The sequence below is a fragment of the Choloepus didactylus genome, chromosome 18 (assembly GCF_015220235.1).
Source record: "Choloepus didactylus isolate mChoDid1 chromosome 18, mChoDid1.pri, whole genome shotgun sequence".
In the NCBI taxonomy this organism is placed as follows: Eukaryota; Metazoa; Chordata; class Mammalia; order Pilosa; family Megalonychidae; genus Choloepus; species Choloepus didactylus.
Genome location: NC_051324.1, coordinates 43,444,188 through 43,466,553, shown reverse-complemented (window position 1 = coordinate 43,466,553; position 22,366 = coordinate 43,444,188). Strand labels below are relative to the sequence as shown.

General features: G+C 39.9%; 1 pseudogene; it reads left to right on the top strand.

The window, feature by feature from the left end:
* The first annotated feature begins 16,535 nt into the window (after positions 1 to 16,535).
* On the top strand, positions 16,536 to 21,316 carry LOC119514243 (annotated as a pseudogene).
* The last annotated feature ends 1,050 nt before the right edge of the window (positions 21,317 to 22,366 follow it).

The following is a 22,366-nucleotide window of genomic DNA, read 5'->3' as shown; positions in this document are numbered from 1 at the left end:
TTTTGTGCCTGGCTTCTTTTGCTTAGCACAATTTTTGCAAGACTCATCCATGTTATAGCATTTATCAGCATTCATTCCAGTTGATGACTGAATAATATTCTGTTGTATGCATATACCATATTTTGTTTATCCATTTACACATTAATGGGTATTTGGTTGTTTTCACCTTGGGACTATTGTGAATAGTGCTGCTATGAGCATGCATGCACAAGTATTTGAAAATCTGTTTTCAGTTCTTTTGAGTATACATCTAGGAGTGGAATTGCTGCATCATATGGTAATTCTGTGCTAACCATCTTGAGGCACTGCCAAACTGTTTTCCACCAGCAAGTGTACATGGGTTTCAATTTCTCCACATCCCTGCCAACAATTTTTCATTTTTTTTTAATTATGGCCATCTTAGTGGGCCATTTACTTTTACTATAATTGTTGATACAGTTGGCTTTATATCTGCCATCTTACTATTTGTTTTCTCTTTACATCACTTGTTTAATATTCCGTTTTATCTCACTTCCTCTCTTTTCTTAAATTATTTTTATAATTTTTTCCTTATTTATGCATGTTTACAATTTTTAGTGATTCTACTAGATATTAACATGCATTTATCACTTACTGTAATCTAATACAATGAGTAATTTTGTCAATTTTTAGAAAATGACAGAGCCTTAGAACACTTTAACTCCTACTTCTCTCTTGCCTTTTATGCTATTGTCAAGAATTTTAATTCTACAAATATATGAAAGCCCACAATTCATTAATATTATTATGTTTGATGACAGTAATATTAATTTGGATTTACACACATATGTATTCTTTCTGTCACTCTTTAATCATTTTACAATTTCTGTATTTCCAACTTGATTTATTTTTCTTATTCCTGAATAACCTGTCTTGGTATTTCTTTTAGAGTGGATCTATTGACTACATATTCTCTCAGTTTTTTTTCCTCCTCTGGAAATGTCTTCATTTTACCACTACCTCTGAAGGATAATTTTTCTGGTAATAGAATGGGTTGCCATTAATATATTTAAGGTATTTTAAATCTGTCATTTCTTTGTCTTCTAGCTTACTTATTTCTGTGAGAAATCAGCTATTGATCCTTTGAAGTAATATATTTTTTGTTTTTCCCTCTGCTTTAAAATTTTTTTCTTTGTCATTGTATTTCATTAACTTTACTATAGTATACCTAATGATGGCTTTTTAGTAATCATTTGTTAATTGTGATTTTTCTTGTATTTAATGTGTTAATATCTTATATTAGTTTGGGAAAACTCTTGGCTATTACAAATTTAAATATCACTTCTCCCACATTTGTTATCTTGTCTCCTTCTGGAACTGCAATAACACACGTATGATTTTCTTATGTCCCAAATATCTCTTAAGCTCTCTTTTTGGTATTTTCCATTCTGTTTTCTCACTGTGCTTCAGCCTGGATATTTTCTACTGATCTATCTCTCAGTTCACTAATTGTCTCTTCCACTATGTTCAATCTATTGTAGAATCAAATGGTTCAGATCTTAATTTCAGTTATTTTAAGTTTGAGAATTTCAATTTTATTATTTTTATAGATTCCTATTTGCTGTGAAATTTTACATCTTGTAATCTTTTTATTGTACATATTAATCATAGTCATATTAAAATCCCTGTCTGATAACACCATCTATAAGTCTGTCTCCAATACCTTTTTTTTCTTTTTGTCTTCTTCCTTGATATATTGCTCATTTTTTATTGAATACATAATATTGATTATGAAAATTGTAGAGGCTCTGAGCAATGTTTTCTCCATCTGGAGAGGGTTTGTCTTATTCTTTGTTGGGCAGATTAAGTGAGTCAGACCACCTTAATCCATTCAGGGCTAAATTGATTTGGAGCTAGCTGAATTCTTTAAAAAGCTCTGCCTCTCTCTGGCTACAATATATTTCCTAGGAATCTCAAATGATCACCTCCAGTGTTTACCATGTCCTCCCTTTCTTGGCAGGTCTGGAATGTCAGTTGTCTCACTTCAGCTTTTGAAACTACTCCAAATTTTGCTCTGCTTTTTAGCAGCTTTCTGCTTGGCTTCTCCGCCTCTAGCCCTGGACATCAGAAATAGACAGATGCCTCCAGGAGAAAACCACTGAGTGTTAGCCTTTTTTCTTTCTTCCTTTCTCTGTCTGGGATACTGGCAGAGTATGAAGTCCTGGCAGTCTTTGACCAACTCCAATTCCTGCTTCCTAAGCCCTGACATATTGCCCAAAATGGCTGGTTTCTCTGTGTATTATCAGGCATTTGGCTTAGCCAAAAATCAGCAACTTCCCCAAAAGTAAAAGTAGCATGCAGAAGGTTAGCTCACCTTTCTGTGATTTTCTTCTTTCAAGAATTGTGGTCTCTCAAGTCCTGGTTGCCTTGGCATGTCTTGATCCCAATTAACTGGTGTGTGTGTTTCATTTTGTTTTGCTTTAAAATTTTTTTTAATCTGGACATCCTAATTGTTCTCCATTAGACTGCTACAAGATCCTCCATCACCGCAGTAAGCAGAAGTCTCTGGGTATATTTAGGAAGTAAAGCTAACAGAATATTTTGACAGAATAAATGCTGGTGTATGTATTAACCATGTTTTCTAGCTCCTGTAAATTGTTTCTTTTATGTTTATAGATGGTCCCAGGTGTTCAGCCACTACCTATACTTCCGTTACTCTTTAGATAATCCTGGCTGCATCCTGCTCACAAGGAAACACCTTAAACTTGCATGGGCGCCACTTTCAAATATAACGAACCAATCCCATGTTTGCATACCCATGCCACACTCTTACAAGCTTCCCTCAGGCCATGGTAAAAATACTTAGTGTCTCTCTCTCTCCCTCTCACTGTCTCATGATCAACCCTGGTGTTTTTCCCATGTGACTCTGCATGTTGTGCTTTGCTTTCCCCAGGGAACTGTGAGTATAATAAATCTTTCATACAGTATCTCCCTGTTGATCCACATCTTGCCTACCATACCTCATGCAAGGTAATATGAGCAAAATGATATTGGAGATAATGATGTGTCAGGAATGATTCCAAGTTATACTGGCTAGAGCTACTAAAATTGTTGTTTACTGAGATAGAGAAGATTTTTGCTCTTCATCTTTCATAGCCCAATTCAATGGCTTCCTGCTAAATGATCTTCCCTGAACACCACTGATTAAAATAGTTATATTTCTGTCTATATTTGGTGCTTACTTTATGGCAGTTGGTAGTGGTCACCTTGTGCTATCTTTCAAGGGGGGCCTGTATGTTTATGTTTTCCTGAATTAAACACTACATGGCTCTCCCACCTACTAGATGCATGATTTAGGTAATCAATTTATCATCTCTCAAGTTTTCTTGTCTGAAACATGGGGAAAATAATTAATTATAGTGTTGTTATAAAGTTTTGATGAAATAATTCATACAAAGCATCTGATAAAATTCCTGGGAGACAATAATGAACAAAAAAGTATTAGCTACAACACATAATACTGAATATCTTTATTGTATCTGCTTTATTGCCCTTTCTAGAATGTAATATGCTGAGAACCATCTGTCCATATTTACAGTCATGTGTTTGGGTTGATTCTTTGCCCATTTTAGCCAGCCAGACTCACCCAATAATGCTGTACTTGATGCCTCATAGAAGCATTTGAGACAATGGTTCAGGATTCCCTTTTATCCTCTACTATCTCCTTGCTCCTAGTATATTTTCTATTTTATTTTCTGTTTTATCCCTGGATCAGGACTTCTTTCAAACCAAGTATCACACCTTGATCCCCATTCTGGGTACTATGGTTTGGCACCCAAAATTGCTCTCCCTTCTATACTAGGATCTCAATTTTTTTGTATGAATTCTCAATGCATATTCACCCAAGCTATAATTCCCATGGCTGGTCTTGTTCATAGTTCCTGCCTTGTTCGTTAAAGCTGCTAGTAGATTTGCGTGTAAGTGTGAGAATGTGTGTGTGCACACGTGCGTATGCCGATATGTTTGCGGTAAGGGGTGAGGGAGGGGATTGCTCTCTATCCCGTTTGGGTTCTTACAGATATGAGTGCTTAGTAAATACTGGTTGAATGAACAAATAAGAGCTACAAGCTTAGCTTGGAGAAAGAGACAAAGGCTTTGCTCTAATGGAGCTTAAATTCTGTGGGTGAGAGAGATAATCCACAAGCAATTGAATAAATGAATCATATAATTATAAGCAATGGTAAAATAAATATGGAAAATTACAACAAGCTTAGAGGATATATTTGGATGAGAACATTTTAAAGTCATTTTCAGTGTATATAGTTCTGTGAGTGCAACGCAGTCATGCTGGACTGCTTGTTAATTTACACATCTTGGAAAGAGAGAAATCAAATGACTCACTGTTACCAGCATAAACGCCAGTAATCCTGGGTTTTTTGTTCCTAGTTAAGGTCTATTTCTCTATGATCTAGTATTTTTAAAAGTTGCTGGGTTGACTCCTAATGCTTTGAAACAAAATGCAGTTATTTACTGATGTCTCTGGAAGAGGCAACATAAGAAATGTTTTATGAAATAATACACAACAAAATTTCCCCAAGTCTTCTCAAGAGCAATTAATCCCAATACGTGATCCTTATTTCCCTTATTACTACTCATCTCTCATGTCTCTCCCAAAAATCTATCCAATCTTGTCTCCCATATTGCCTTTCTTGCATAAATAAAGGCAGTCCCTAACTTCTCCCATTTAACTTGCTACACACTTTACCTTGCTTAGTACAGTATAAGCTCCACATCTTCCTTAGAAAGGACTGAAGTAAAAATGGGGATACAAAATCAGCATATATTAATATTTTCATCCCTATCATATTTGGGAAACACATCTAGCATTTTTATAGTTGAAAGAAGTTAAGATGCATACTTAAAAAGACCCACTGAGTACCATCTAAAACCCAGAGAGAGCAGTAAATACTATAAAAACATATTTAAAAGTTCATAACAGATATATGAGTTCAAATTAATCTTAAATATTGATACATTTAGGCAATATTTACATTTTATAATGTCCTCTGTTGAAAATAGGGATACTGAGACTTCCTTGATGGAGTGAACATTTTAAAATTATATGAGTTAATTCATTAATTAATTCAACTATCATTTATAGAACATTTACTGTGTGCTTAGTATCTGTAGATGCAAAGATAATGAAGAATTTGTAGTAGCCCCCAAAGAACTTGCAGTATAAATGGCAATCAAACATTTTAGCACAATATATTAAGGGTGAAAATTATATGTAAAAGGTACTGAAATAATACACAGAGATTGACTGTTCTGGAGGATTGGTGTGCTTTAGTAAAGGCTTCCTGCAGGTGATTACATGTCTGTAGAAATTTTCAGGATACATGGGAATTTGACAAGCAGACAAATGGTGGGAAAGGAAATCCAGACAGAGGACACAGCAAATTCAGAGTCCAGTGATGAGAAATAGCCTGCCTTATTTAGGAACCAGCACTAGGTCATGTTTTGAGAATGTCAGATGGTAGAATGGGAGAAAGGTGAACTGGAGGAAATGAAGCAGGAGAAAGAGGCAGGATCCATAATTTAAAGTTTTTTTATGCCACTCCGAGGAAGTTGGACTTTATTAATTTAGACAATGGAGATATAATGGCATTCTGGTCATTAGGAGATGGACAGGATCATATTTATATCTATAAGAAGTCTTCTAGGGCCATCTTAAATATACTGTGTGGAGTAAAGTCAGAGAAATGTGTAAGAAAGTCTTTGTACAAATTCAGAAAAGAGATGTAAATGAGACACATGTGATAGTACAATGCCTGATATAACATAGATGCTTAATAAGTGATAGTTTCTTTTCCCATTTGATAATTCTCTAGGTTAGTGATGTCAGATGATATTATCATCATTTTATTACTTAGGGTATTGAGTTGTTAAGACCTCAAATGACTTTCCCTGGGAGGCACAGATTGGAGAAGACAGGACCAGAACCACCACTTTTGTGCTTCTGCTTTCAAGTTCAGAGCTTTTTCCAATGTCTAAGTGCTTTGAGATTGTAAATTAGAATAGCGTGTTTTTAGCTAAATAAAATACACATTTTCAGTAAATGGCCTCCAAGACCCAAGTATGAATCAGAGCCCTCCTTAATCAAGCCCCATCTCCAGGATCCATTCATTCTCCACAAAGACTTTTAGGGGAGTCTGTTAAAATTAGGAATCAGGGACGCAGTGGAAAAAGAGAAGAATGATTTGCTCTAATGGACAATGAATTCTGATGGGTAAGAGAAGCATTCCACAAGTGAATGAATGAATCATGTAATTATAAGATAAAGTAAATCAACATGAAAATTACAAGATTATAATATAGAAAATGATGGGGGAATCTGTATTAGATAAGGTCTTCAGGAAAAACCTTTCTGAAGAAGTTACTTGAATTTATACCTGAATTCTTTAAAGGAGCAAACCATGTGAAGATGTGGAAGAACATCATTTTAGGCATGTACAAAGACGATCAAAGTTAAAGAACCTGGGAGTCCTCCAACTTTGTTATTTATTTATTTATTTATTTACTTATTTATTTATTTCAAAATGGCTTTGGCTGTTCAGGGATTCTTACCCTTTCAAATAAATTTTATGATTGGCTTTTCCATTTCTGCAAATAAGACTGTTGGAATTTTTATGGGAATTGCATTGAATGTGTAAATGCTTTTGTAGAATTGACATCTTAACAATGTTTAGTCTTCCAATCCGTGAACACAGAATGTCCTTCCATTTATTTAGGTATTCTTTGATTCCTTTTAGAAATGTTTTGTAGGATTCTATGTACATTTCTTTACATCATTGGTTATATTTATTCCTATATATTCAACTCTTTCAGTTGCTATTGTACCCTGATTTTTTTCTTGATTTCTTCTTCAGATTGTTCATTACTAGTGTATAGAAATACTACTGATTTTTTTCATGTTAGATCTTGTACCCCACCATTTTGCTGAATTTGTTTATTAGTTCTAGTAACTTTGTTGTGGAGTTTTCAGGATTTTCTGTATATAGGACCATGTTATCTACAAATAGGGAATGTTTCACTTCTTCCTTTCTAATTTGGATGCCTTTTATTTCTTTCTTTTGCCTAATTGCTCTGGCTAGAACTTCTAGTACAATGTTGAATAAAGTGGTGATGGTGGGCTTCCTTGTCTTATTCCTGATCTCAGAGGGAAAGATTCTAGTCTTTCACCAAAGAGTATTATATTAGTGGCAGATTTTTCATGTATGCCTGTGATGGTTAAGTTCATGTATAAATTTAACTAGGTTATGGTGTCCAGTTGTTTGGTCAAGCAAGCACTGGCCTGATTGTTATTGTGAGGATTTGTTGGGGATTTAAATCATCAGTAAATTGATTGCATCTATGGCTGATTACATCTACAATCAATGAAGAAGACAGCCTTCAGCAATGAGAGAAAATCATGGGAATAAGCTGGAAATCAGTATAGCCCAGAGAATCCAGGAGAGGCTGTCATGGGCATTGCCATGTGACAGAAAAGCCAAGGACCAAGGTGTGTAAGCAGCCATTTCTTTTAGCAATATTTTGTAGTTTTCTGTGTACAGTCATTTACATCCTTGCTTAGATTTATTCCTAGATATTTGATTATTTTAGTTGCTATTGTAAATGGTAGAAAGCATCATTTTGATGATGTCTTGTGAAATTCTCTTACCCTCAAAACCATAGGCCAACAAATTCCCATTGTTTAGGTCAATCTATTGCATAGCATTTGTTTTAACAGCCAGGAAACTAAAACAGTGTTTGGTACCAGGAGTGGGGTGCTGCTATTAAAAATACCTAAAATCTGGAAAAAGCTTTGGAATTAAGTGATAGATGATGGTGGAGGCTGGAAAAATTTTGAGGCACTCTGTAGAAAAAACCAAGATTACTTTAGAGAGATTGTCAGTAGAAATATGGACATTAAAGGTATTTCCAATGAGGCCTCAGCAGAAAATGACAGGTGTGCTATTGGAAATTCAAAAAAATTATATTCTGATGTCAGATTGAAAGCGGAATTTGTAAGTGAAGAACTTGGATATTATCTGAGGAGATTTCCAAGTTAACTGGGGAAGATGCAGCCTGGCTTCTCCTTGCAGCTTATAGTAAAATACAACAAGAAAGGAATAAGCTGAGAACTGAACTCTTAAGTACAAAGGAACCAGAAATTGATAGTTTGGAAAATTCTGAGTCTATCCACATAGTGTGCTCTGAAACTAGGGCTGGAAGCAGCTCTATCAGGGACCTACCTGAGCTTTGGGAATTAGGTTCTCAGAGGACAGGGATGCATGTGAGGACTCAACTTAACTTGCTAAAGAAGGCATGGTTGAACATAGATACAGATAGTAATTTCTGTGGATGTTAAGATTGGAGGTACAGTTATCCAGGAAGTATCTGTGGAAAGTCCTTCTGTCTGATGGTTTGGATGCCCTGTGAACTGCATGTAAAGCTGAAACATGCAGTTTTTGCAAAATTTGTATGAGCAGAACCACTGCCAGCTTGGACTGAAAGGGACAGAAAAGGGATAAATCGAGGGGAGAATGATAACAAGAGCAGAACCATGGAAGCTGAGGTCTGGACCAGAGATCTCCTCAATCTAAGAGAATGGGCACATGCATGTGTATGTAAAGGGTAGGTCCACTCCTGCACTTAAGGGGCAGGCCTTACCCATTGGTAAGGAAGAGTGCTCCTACCCCAATGCTCAGAGAGGGTAGGACCTGTGTCTTGGTATTTGAGGAAAGCCTGGTGGCCCTTTCAATGTTTGAAGAGAGTAGAACTTACAGCAGTGTTCAGGGAAAGCATGGCTGCTGCATAAGTGTTTGGAAGGGGTGGATGGGGCTGTACTTTATTAGGCCCAGAGGACAAAGGATTAAGCCAAGATGATCCTCAGGCCTCAAAATCTAATGGAGTTTGCCCTGCTGGCTTTCAGAATGGTTTGGGACCAATGATCCCTGTTTGCCTTCCAATTTCTCCCTTCTGCAATGGGAATGTTTATCCTATGCCTGTCCCTCCTTTTTATGTTGGAAGCAGATAACTTATTTCCTGTTTCATGGCCCACAGACCTTCAGAAATTTTGTCATAGGACAGATGACATCCATATTGATTATGATGAGACTTTGTACTTATTGTTACTGAAATGACTTAAGGCTTTTGGGATGTAATAGAATGAATGCATTTTGCACACGGAAAAAACGTCTTTTTGGGGTCCAGGGGGCAGACTGTGGTGGTTTGGAGCTATGTACCCTGAAAAAACATGATCTTAAAATTTCCATTTCTATGGTTCTGAACACATTGTAAATAGGGCCATTTAATGAGGTTCCCTCAGTTAAGGCGTGGCCTAACTGACTAAGGGTGGGTCTTAATCCTATTACTGGAGTCCATTATAAGCAGAATGAAATTCAGGTACATAGATAGAAAGACATGGAGCAGTCAGAAAGCTGGAAGTCAATAGAAATAGGAAGAGAAAAGAGAAGCCAGGAGAGGCTGCCATGTGACAGAAAAACCAAGGACCAACCAAGGATTACCAGCAGTGAGCCCCCAAATGCCACAGTTTTCCAGGAGAAAGCATCTCCTTGATGATGTCTTGATTTTAGACTTCTCCTAGCCTCAACACCATAAGCCAATAAATTCCCATTGTTTAAGCCAACCCATTGCATGATATTGGTTTTAGCATCCAGAAAAGTAAAAGAATGCCCTTTATCATGTTGAGGAATTTTCCTTCTATTCCTAGTCTTCTATGTGTTTTTATTAAGAAAAGGTGCTGGACTTTGTCAAATGCCTTTTTCTGCATATTTATTACCTTTGTTCTGTTAATGGTGTATTGCATTAATTGATTTTCTTGTGTTGAGCCACCCTTGCATACCTGGGATAAATCACACTTGATCATGGAATCAGACTGAGAGTTCAGAAATCAACCCTCACATTTATGGCCAAATGATTCTTGACAAGTGTGCCAAGTCCACTCAATGGAGAAAGTATAGTCTCTTCAACAAATGGTTCTGGGGAAATTGGATATCCATATGCAAAAGAATAAAGGTGTACCCCTACTCCACCCTGTAGACTAAAATCAACTCAAACTGGATCAAAGACCTAAATATATGAACCAGAACTATGAGACACCTGGATAAAAACATAGGAAAACATCTTCTGGACCGTGTGTTAGGCAATAGTTTCTTAGACTTTATACTTAAAGCATGAGCAACAAAAGAAAAAAAAATAGATAAATGGTACCTCATCAAAATTAAAATATTTTGTGCATCAAAGGACATTATCATGAATGTAAAAAGCCAACCTGAAGAATGGGAGAAAATATTTGGATACCACATGTCCAATAAGAGTTTAATATCTAGACTATATAAAGAAATCATACAACATGAAAACAAAAGGACAAACAACCCAGTTAAAAAATGAGCAAAAGACTTGAATAGACCTTTCTTCAAAAAAGACAAATGATCAAAAAGCACATGAAAAGATCATTAGCAATTAGGAAAATGCAAATCAAAACCACAGTGATATACTATTTCACACCCACTAGAATGAGTACTATTAAAAAAACAGAAAATTACAAGTGTTGGAGAGGACATGGAAAAATAAGAACACACGCTCTTTTTTCATGGGAATGTACAATGGTGCAGTCACTATGGAAGACAGTTTGGTAGTTACCCAGAAAGTTAAATATAGAATTACCATATGGTCCACTGCTAGAATTGAAAGCAGGGACTCAAACAAATAACTATAGACTGATGTTCATAGTGGCATTATTCACAATTGACAAAAGATGGAAGCAACCCAACTGTCCATCAATCGATGAATGGATAAACAAGATGTGGTATATACGTACAATGGAATATTATTCAGTTGTAAAAAGGAATGAAGTTCTGGTACATGTGACAACATGGATAAAACTTGAAGACATCCTGTTGAGTGAAATAAGCTAGCCACAAAAGGACAAATATTGTATGACCTTATTGAAATGAAATAATTGGAATAAGTAAACTCGTAGAGTCAGAATCTAGAGGGGGCTGGGGTTTGGGTAGGGAATAGGTAGTTAAGGCTTAAAATGTACAGAGTCTGTTTGGGTGATGGAAAACTTTGGTAGTGGGTGGTAGTGATGATAGCACAACATTCTGAACATAATTAACAGCACTTAATTATATATTTGAATGTGGTTAAAGGGGGAAATTTGGGGTTGTATATATGTTACTAGAATAAAAATTAAAAAAACAACAACAATAACATAGCAATGTACAACACTATCAGTGAACCCTAAGGTAAACCGTGGACTATAGTTAATAGTACAAGTATAATAGTGTTCTTTCATCAACTGTACTAAATTCACACTAATGCAAAGTGTTAATAATACATGGGTAAATGGGAACTCTGCATTTTAGATATGATTTTTATCATTTCACACTCATGACTACGATTTAAAAAAAAAGCAGAAACTAACAAATGTTGGGGGGATGTAGAAAAACAGAAACAACAATGAAAAAAAGTTAAAGGACCTGAGGCACATTATGTTGTGGAGTTGACTATCAACAAGATGGCCAATGTGTGTGGGGCTGACTGAATAAGAATAAGGGTCATAAGAAATGATGTCATATAAACGTGGAAGACACAGAAATGAGTTTAAATTTTAGTTGTATTTCTTTTCCTGAATAATGGGGTGAATAGTGATTTATTTACTGAAAAGATTTGTGGGGAAGCTTCAGGGTGAAATCAATACCTGGTAAGGTTGAGCTGCCTACTGGAAACCCAAGTAGAGCTACAGATGCACTCAGATATTTTAGTTTGGAAACCAGGGGAAGACAATGTTAGAAATAAAAATATAGGAGGTATCAGCTTTCAAAAGGTGTTCGAAGCTATGGAATCGGGTAGGATCATCTAGGGAGTGAGTATGTGTAGAGAAAAGAGGGTCAAAGATTGGCTCTTACAAAATTTAGATTCTGGGAATAAGGAGAAGTTGCTGGCAATGGACACTGAGGATCAGTCAAAGAAGAAGGAGAAAAACCAGAAGAACATGGTTTCCCAGAAGTCAAGTGACTGAAGGGTTTTAAGACAGACAAAATAATCAACTATATCACATGCTCCGTAGAGGCCAAGTAAAATGAGGACTGAGCATTGACCAACAGACTTGGGAAGATGGAGGCCATTAATGAACAATCTTGACAAATGTGGTGGTTGCAGAATGGTAGGGACAAAAGCCAAATCAAAGTGGGTTAAGAGAAAAAGGAAAGTGCAGAAGTGAAAACCATAAGAACTCACACTCCTTGCCAGGAGTTTAACATACAGTGGAATTGGGTAATGGGAATGGTTAGGAGATTTAAAATTGAGAGTTATTGCAACCCACTTGTGCACTTATGAGAATGGCATAGTAAGAGGGGAAATGATGCTGCCAGAGGGTGTGGGCAGGGAAAGGCTGCCCAAAATGAATTCATGTTGGTAAAACTTGTGACTTAGGCCTGTGAGCAGTCACACTGAGGAGAAAACCAGAACCAGCTAATATTTATTTCATCCATACTATGTGAAGGCATTCCACTAGGCACTTCTCTGTGTAATACTCATACCACAACTCTATGGTGTAGTCACTGTTATTTCTTCCAATTTTATGGGTGAGGAACGTGTGTCATAGAGAGTTCTAATGACTTGCTCAGTGTCACACTACTAATAAGTGGTGGAATCTGGTTTCAAACCTGGCTCTGCCAGCTCTTGCATTTAATCACTCTATTAGACCCGGACTTCTTTCGAGCTTCATGAAGAATTATCTCTAGGTAATCAGTGATGATGACTTACAACTTACTCCTTACTGATGCTCAAGATTATGTGGGGTTTTTGAATTTTTACTAAAAATGCCAGGTGTATCCGTAATGATTTACTATCTCATGGTTATGGTTAATACTAATTTCTGGGCTGTGTGTTATCCCTGTAATCTAACATTGTGCAGAAAATCAACCTAAAAGCCACCAATTCACGGAAAATGTCCTGAGGACAGGTTCTTTGGGCATATACTGTATGAGAGACCTCTTACCATTTGGTCTGCAATTCTTCAATTAAATTAAAATAAAACATTTCTATTGATCTGTATTGTGTTAAATGGTAAGCTGCTTGGTGGGCCTATGTAGATGAATCAGATGCAGGGTAGATAGTTTCTTCTCTAGGGTGATTCTGTCAATACAATCAATTTGGGGTTTACTAGGACCCCACATCATTTATTCCCTGCACAAAGTTATATTAATGCCTTGGATTTGGGGAACACAAAGAAGGGAGCCAGACAACCAATGACAGAAAACTTGTCTTTCAAAGAAAAGTATGTTTGTTTGATTAATTGATTTCTTTTCTATTTCTTTCCAAAAAACATTTGAGGATATTTGTAAAGATACACAGATTATGAGTTAAATATTATTAAACATGGAAATTAAGAGAAAAAGAAAATAAGCTGACCAAATTACCCCATAAGCCCTAAACATTCTGCCAGAGGTAGGGGAAGAATTCACAGGTGCTCTCTAATTGGAGAGAAACTGAATAATTATGTTAATCTGTCCTTTTTTAATCAGAGAAGGTTTTTAATTCAAAATTTGGACCTTGCCTCAAACCCTCCTGTGAGGACAAAACAACTCTCTGGAATCACATCCGCAAAGCACAGATTTCCCTCATGAGGATCAGGTCAGTGGGCAGTCCTTCTCGTACACCATACCATGTGCCCACCTGTCTGTGGGGCCAACAGAAACTCTACAGGAGAAGCTGTTCTGTAGAGGACAAAAATCTCTCAACTTGAAGTTTTAATTTCATTTTCATAATTGTGTAAATGTTGGCATTCATTTTATGAGCTGATTTTTCCATGCTAATCAGGGCTTAGTGCAATCCAGAACAAACAAACAATAAAAACAAGAAGGAAAAAAAACAAACAGAACTCCTGTAAATATGGTGACTGAAACGGTATCACAAATCATGACTAAGACTGACTAACCGCTTGAAGTCTAATTCAGGAATACAGGATCAACATAGAGTCTGTCTCTTCACCCAGCTTTCTTCACTCCAAACAAAATCAAGTTTGATTGTTTTGGAATCAATTTGATTTAAGAAGACACTGGGGCTCTGTCAATAACCAACAAACAAAATGCAATTTCCTTTGAATGGAATTGGAATTATGTTTTGAAGAGATTGCTTTTCTGTTTCTTAAGGGAGTTGGGAAAATGAAGCTGGAAATTCCTTTCCCAGTGGCAAAATGTAGGAACATGAAAACTTCAAGCTCTTTAGGTAATAGTAAAAGAGAAAAATTCCCAATTCTCAAGAATGAGATAAATTAAAGAATAGGAGAGGTAACTTAACAGAGTGAAAGGAGTTTGGGTTTTGGAGTCAGAGGATTTGGTTGAAGGTTTGTGTCCACCCAAAACTTTTGTAAAAGTCACATCTTCTCTGAATCTCAGGTTTGTCTGCAATCAAAACATAATAGTAAATAATTCCCACTCTGTTGGGTAGATGTAACAATTAAGTGAGAAAATATACGTGAGTATTTTGTGGATGATTAAGGGCTCAATAACAAGTAAACATAATGTTTTAAAATATTGTGTGTCTGCATACATTTGCAGCATAATTCAGCTTTAGCCAATACTTTCTAGGTTTTTCTGCACTCCATATTCAAATTTTTGACATAGAAAGTAGTGGATATTCAGATTATATGGTTTAGAATTTACAGAAATGTCTGCTGTTGTTAGCTTAAGATTTAATATTTAATAAATTATTGATTTGTTATGGTCTTAGAGAAATTTGATCAGTGTTAAACACAGGAACAATCCCAAAGACGGTTAGCTATTTTGAAGCTCTTTTCCTGTGTTGCTGACAGAGACCAAATTTTTAAAGAGTTCTTTCAATTTACCATCAGATCCTCTAAAAATGAAAGCTCTGCTCTTGCAACAGATCTTCCTTTACACCCAAGTCCTTTATTGGATTTTATCACCAATCCAATAACATTTCAGAAGAATGTCAGCTATACATTCCTGATTGGCCTAGTGTGGGTTAAAATCTGTCATCTTGATGAGAAAGACTAGGAAATAGGAGAGGAGGATTGGACTTTATTTACAAATATATATACTGCGAAGATTGCTGCCCAGATTTAAAAACTGATCCAAGCTCTGGTTCAAGCATTTCACAAGTGTTTTAGGCTGCTAGATTGGTGCAACTCTTCTCAAGTAGGAACTTACAGGGTAGTTTCTTGACCTTGGATTTCCATTCTGTTCAGTCTGCTTCCTAGGGGGGTGGGGGAGGGGAGGTTGGGGGGAGCTTTTCAACAGTTTGTGACATCTGTCCTCATCACTAGATGGTTTTGTCCTCATTCTTTTAAGACAATTCAGGCAAGTTCGGATATAATGCATGCTTAGCTCTCAGCAATATAAGTTCAGCAGGGAATTCTAACTGTTCTGGGGAAGCAAGGGTAAAAGCAGGAAGATCAGTTGGGGGTGGAGGTGGGGACTGCAATTATCTGAAATTCTATGGCAGAGATTCTCAAATTTCAATGTGCAAAAGAATCTTATAAAACTTGTCAAAATGTGGATTCTAATAGGGTGGGGCTCAAGAGATTGCATTTCCCCAACTTCCAGGCAATGCTGACACTTTGAGTAGAAAGAATCTATGGTCTTCCCATTCCTCATTTCTACCTCTATGTCTCTGTCCTCTGACTTGATGCTTTAGTGCAGTGTTTCTCTACCCAGGCTGCACCTTAGTTCCAACTGGAGAGTATTAAAAAATACTGATATCTGATCCACATCCCCCAAATTTTGATTTAATTATCCTGGAAGAAGGCCCAGACATCCATATATTTTTAAAGCGCCTCAGGTGGATCTATTGTGCAGCAGGGATTGAGAGTTCTGGCTTTCATTTATCTGGCTGGATCCCAGCTTCACCCTTTGATGCTGCGTTCCGATTTTCCTTGTCTCCAGGCTTCACAGCATGCTGACCAGTTACACATCCAATGGAACCCGGGATCTGAGTACTGAGCTGAAGGCCTGCCTCATCCAGCAGAGAACTTACAATAGATGTCCTTTGATTGATGTCCCCAGCACTTGTTGCTCCCACAGCACCTTTATTATTTTATTTTGCCATGGTGTGCTTATACCTCTGTGCCTCCTGCATTTGGCTACTCAAGGACAGGGACTGTGTCATGCCCATCTTTATTTTCACAGGCCCTAGTACAGTGCCCAGTCTAGGTTAGACAATCTGTACAGATGAATAGAATAAATTTAATGAATCAATGCAGTGTGCTTTGTAGGTTCACAAAAGATCTCCTTAACATTCTTAGGTAAGCGCAGGCATCACGGCATCGTGCAAGCTCCCTACAATTGCTCGCGATCCTTCAGAGACGCCACTTCGTGGCAGCTCCCCAACCCCCCATCACTACCCAGGTGCCCTCCCGCCATCGCCGCCTCACTGGACCGCTCCACCGGGCCGCCCCTCTGGCCTCCGCCCCTCAGCATGAAGCAGCCGCGGTTGCTCTTGAGATGGTGGATCCAGGGGACTGCTAGGCGGGAGAGGGTGCCTGGAGGATGATGGAGGCCCCACCGGACAACGCCGTGGACATTGTGCCCCTGGATCGCTACGACTCCGCCAGGGTCAAGATTGCCGCCAACCTCCAGTGGATCTGCGCCAAGGCCTACGGCCTAGGGGATTGCTCCTCAGCTGTCGATTGTTTTCTTAGAACTGGCATTGGAGTCCTTGGGGTATTTGCTGAATGTGGTGATGCTTGGCTGGAGAGACAGCCACAGTCCGTGCCCTTTCTGACAATATCCCCGAAGATTTCAAAGACCTTTCTACGTAGACCAGTGTGAGCAGGAGCACATTAAACCCCTTGTTATCAAGCTTTTGCTGTCCAGTGAGCTGTACTGCTGAGTCTGCAGTCTCATTCTGAAAGGGAACAGGCCGCCGTGTTGCAAGGAACCAGTCGGTCATCCACGCTCTGTCGCAGAAAAGGATTTATGTGATGGAGATCGACAACACCCCTGTTATGGAAACTGACCTCAGCTGTGCCCCCATAAAAATGAGTCCCACATGGCGATGATCCTCACCCTGATGATGGCCTACAGGAAGGAATGATGAGCACGGAGAAGGTGGTGGCCAGAGACAAGCGCTTCTCCACTTTCAGGGCCTGGAAGGAGCTTCCCTATCACCTGGAGGAGGCCATGGTGTTCGGAATCAACAAACTAAATCTTAAAATGAGAGCTATAACAGAGAAGGAAGCTAAACTAAAGCAGCAGTTACTGGAAAGCCCAGCTCACCAAAAGGTCCACTATGGCAGAGAGAACCCTTCCAATAGGCAGTTACCCTCCTTCCTGTTGCTGGAAGACTTGATGTGAGAGGGCTGTGAGGGTGCTGCCCTCTTAGCTGTGGTACACTATTACTGCCCTGAACAATTGACACTGGGTGATCTATGCTTGGAGGAGGTAACACTGATGGCCAACGGTCTGTTTGATGGTCAGCTTCTGAGAGACTTCTCAAATGAATGCTTTAACAAGTGCTTTTATCTCACCTTGGAGGACATGCTGTATGAGCCCTTGGTGCTGACACCGAATCTTATTGTTTTTGTTGCTGAACTTTTCTGGTGGTTTGAGAATATCAAATCAGATTTTGTTCAACCCAGGGATGTTTATGAACTGAAAACAGCGATATACCAAAAAAGCAGTCGGCCTGCTGTCACAGCTTCCAGCGTGCCCAGATGCAGCTTCGTGACCATCCCTGCGGCACTGAGCCCAGCAAGTCAGCCCCCCACCCTGCTGCCAGCCGAGGGCTACCACAGTGGGAAAGGGACCTCTGCTTTTAGCCTGTCCCATCCTTTACTGCCCTTGAGACAGAAACAGCAGACGCTGCAGGGAGAGGACAGCCCTGATCAACGATGTAGAAGTAGACCCAATTCTCTAACCTGTGTTGATGGTGCAGTCATAGCATGGCCAGAAGAAAGAAAAAAACAAAAACAAAACAAAAACAAACAGGCCTGTGTCCCAGCCGACACCCTTCACCCTTCATCATGCTGCAAGCTGTGACATGGACTCCTGCTCAGACTACAGCATCTGCTTGGCTTGCTCCATCAGTAGAGACAGTCTGGCCTCCAGTATCATTAGTCTGACCCTTCAGAATCAAGCTCCCCCCACAGTCATGAAGACCAATGGGCAAGGCTTCATGAACAATGTCAAAATTGAGCTTGGGGATGAGGAGCTGGTGGCAATTATCAGAACAGATGCCGCTTGCTACTCATGGTGGCAACTTGCAGACCCCCAGGGTCTCACCTCAGGCCTCAGGTCTGACAGCAGGTGCCAGGTCTCCCCAAAGATAGGTGGACGCTTTGGAGAATAAGCCCAAGAGTTTTCTCTGGGAGCTGTTGGTGCCAGCTGTGCTTAAGCCAGCAAAAAAGCAGGTTATTACTAAGGAAGATGAACGTGGGGAAGGTAAGCCAAAGAGCTCACGTCCAGGAAGCCCAGTGAGATGTGCAGGAAAGCAGCCGGTGCTCATGCCAGCCACAACTTGAATAGGACTTTCACCCTGATTTCTTGCTCGGAATTCCCTATAGGTATAGATGCCGTCACCCTGGAGGCCTTGGAGCAGGAGTGTGACATGTCTCTTGCCAGTGGTGGTTTCCACCAGGTGCCTCAGGTACAATCTGCCAATGGCATCTTTCTTCATGTGGCCAAAGCTGGTGAGGACATAGAGGGAAGATCCGATGTAAGCTGTTGAAAAATCTTGAACTTACATGATTTGGACACTTGGACTATATTGAGGCAAGATTCTGATTCGAATGTTATAGATTTAGAGGATGTGGAGCAGGATTTAAGTGGTGAGGACCCTTCTATAGTTACCACTAAATATGTTGGTGAGGAAGAATCAGCAAAGCTACAAGAGGATATAAAGTAAAGGAACACAAAGACAAGGACAAAGTCAGTGGCTGCTCAAGTCCCTGTCTGAGTACGATTTCTCAAATTAGAAGTGTCTTGATGGCTAGTGGGAGTGTTCAGATGACAAGCATTGCAGAAAAGAAATTCCAGAGACTGAATAGCTGTGAAACCAAGTCTAGTAAAGCAGTTCTCAGAAAACCATGTTCAGGGCGTCAGAAAGCTGCCCAGCACTTCTGGCAATGTGGAAACAAAAGAGAACAGAGTTGCCAGCAGGCAGAACAAAGATCATGCCAACCTCATGGCTTCTGAGCTGGTGCAGCTTCACATGCAGCTGGAGGAGAAGCACAGGGCCATAGAGACCCAGAAGAAGATGGACGAATCTGCCACACAGAGGCTGAAGTTAGGGAAGGAAGTGTTCTTACATGTCATTAAGAAGGGCAAGGCAGATGTCACTCAGCCACTGAAACTAGAACACTTTGCAAAAGAATATTCTCAGTATGATGGAGAAGACATTGACGATGGTGTTTCTAAGACAGAAGCATTTCTTGTTAAGAGGGAGAAGATCTCAATGAGTCTCAAGATGTAGAAAAAGAGAACCTGGGTTTTGTTCCACAATACACACCAAAGGACCTTGCTTCTCTATGACTTAGAAAAAAATAAAATGATTTCCGCTGATCTCCTGGAAGATGGTGTTGGTGAGGTTGTAGTTGTGAACAAATGTGACCTTTCCATTGAAAACTTAATGAGACCATTAGTACACTTCAGCAAGCAATACTGAAGATTTCCCAGCAGCAAGAACAGCTCCTCATGAAATCCCCAACAGTGCTAGCACCAGGTTCTAAAAATAACTCACAGGACAGAAAGTAGAGGCATTCATCCACTTTGTTGTGCTGCTCTCTCCAACTGGAATGACTGGTCACCACAAACCCCCTCATCTCTGTCAAGGAAGGAATTCCCATTCAGGAAGACCAGCTGAGCTGATGGTTCTGAAAGACAGGCAGCTGGGTTCATCCCGGAGCAAAACACCAACACTGAGTGTAGAGGCCCTCCTGCACTCGAGGACTCTCCATCCCACCCAGTCTCCCAGGACACCCTCAGATCTGCGCTTGGGAAGTGCTGCTGGCCCTGGGAAGGACCCTCACGGCCAGTTCTTCTCTGACATGATGAAAGCAACCAATGGACCTGTGTCTTGTCTTTGCCCAAATATGCAAACATCATATCGAAGCAAATGTGCTTCAGAGAGGTTCTGGATAATAGCGTGAAAGAAGTGGTGATCAGCTCTTCGGTCATGTTGGGAAAGGAGAGTGTTCCCATGGAAGAGCCCCTGAGGAGCAAGGCCACACTCATCAAAGTGGACATTTGAAACCTGAGAACCCCCAAGGAGGATGGGATGACAGAAATCCATGACGGCTTGGTGGACCTGGTCAGCGAGTGCAGAAGCCAGGGATCAGGTTCTTCTTCAAGGATGAGCAGAAAGCAGAGGTGAACTCACCACGAAGAGGGCAGCCTTTCTTCTGAAACAGCAACACAAAACTGAAAAGGTTCATGTATGCAAACAGCAGCTTGAAGCAGAAGTTGAACTCAAGAAAGATGAAGCCTGGCATTAAGCTGAAGAGGACTGGATCTGAAAAGAGTCAGAGAAGGCTCGGTGGGAACTTATTAAGCAGGAATACTTGCAAAGGATGCAGCAACAGATTCTAGAAGAACAAGGACTTGGCAAACCTAAATCAAAGCTGAAAAACCCATGACCAAAGTCGGTCCACCAAGAGGAATCCTGTAGTGACTCAGGAACCAAAGGCTCCTCAACTACTGATAATCTAAGCCAGGCCTAGACTGGCTCCAGCCAGCGATCGGCAGTGACCACAGAGCTGGAGAGCATGCATTCGGGGAGCACACCTTCCCAGCCAGTCAAGTCTCTGGAAACCCTGTCCACACTGAGCTGGAACCCTAGCAGGATGGACAGACTGGGAGCTGGCATCCACTGTGTCCTCCCTGGCGTCTGTGGCCAAGACCACAGGTCCCAAGCTTTTTAAGGACCCCAGTATCAAATCAAACAAACTGATCATCCACAATGCTATATTCCATTGCTGTCTGGTGGGAAAAGTGAATGAACCTCACAAGAATTCCAAATTAGAGGAGCTGGAGAAGTGCAACACCAACCACTACATCATCCTGTTCTGGGATGCTGGTTGCCAGTTCAGGGTCCCTTACTGCTACTACCCCGATACTGAGGAGGTCTGCAAACTGACCAGCACGGGGCCCAAGAGCGTCACCAGGAAAATGATTGACAAGCTTTACAAATATAGCTCAGACCAGAAGCAGTTCAGCCTGATCCCAGCCAAAACCATGTCTGTCAGCATGGACGCCTTCACCATCCACAACCACTATGGCAGCGCAGACAGCCGGCAGTGCCAAAGAAGATGCAAACGCACAAGTGACACTGATGGGGAGTGATGGCCAAAAGGACCGGGCTGATATTTATTGTTTACATCCATTTGGTTACGAACTGTGCAAAATCACAAACCTTTTCCACAGGCCTCTAGACAACAACAGAACACCCATTCCTTAGCTTCCAGCCCACATGGTAGATGCACGGTGAAGTGGGGGAAGGAGTAAATCTTGCCAGGGTTTTAACACCACGTCTCTGTGTCTGATCATGGCTGACTCCAAGGTTCCAGTGAGAGGTGTGCATGTAGCAAGGTCCAGGTGGTGGAGTCCTTTACTTGAAGTTCACCTTTGTATACATTGAACCTGACTTGATTTGCTTTTCCTGCCTCTCACCTCAGTCCGTTTGCATATTACCTGACACTCCTTACATTGCTGAGCTCTGGTCTCCAGTGAGATGGTAGGACAGGGACGTGACTGTCTTTTGAGAAAGAGTCCATGTTGGGGAAACCCTCATCTAAGAAATTGTACGATATTTATTGATTGTCTCCTGCCAGCATTTATATCCAATTCTAGGATTTCTGGAAAAATTCTTGTTCCTTGGTGCTCAGAAAACGTTTACTGAAAATACCAGTTCACTAGTAGCACTGAAATCTGCAACCTGTCTTCTGCTAAAATAGCATTTACAATTATTGAGATGATTCTTTATGAAATGCAATCATGAGGATGGTAACAAGGCAATATTCTCTAGTATTTGCCTAATATTCAGTAGGCAGGTTGAACAAACCACAGCCCTCATTAAGTTTGGGACAGTGCTCTGGTGACTTGTTACCTATAACAAGGACAGATTTTGGTAAAGTAGAATATTTTTCACTCTGAGCATGTTCCTCTTTAAAGATGATGCACTTATGGTGCAGTTCTCTTAGTGTTTTTATTATGCCATGACTTGTAGGCTCACCTCCTCTGTCCTGTCTTGATTCTTGATTCTGGAAGAGAAGCTTGCTCTTGGCAGGAGCATGCGGTTCTCATTTTAGATGGATAATTTTGTTTTGTTGCGTATTTAAAAACAATTAAAGTGGTTATTTGCAGTTAAAAAATTCTTC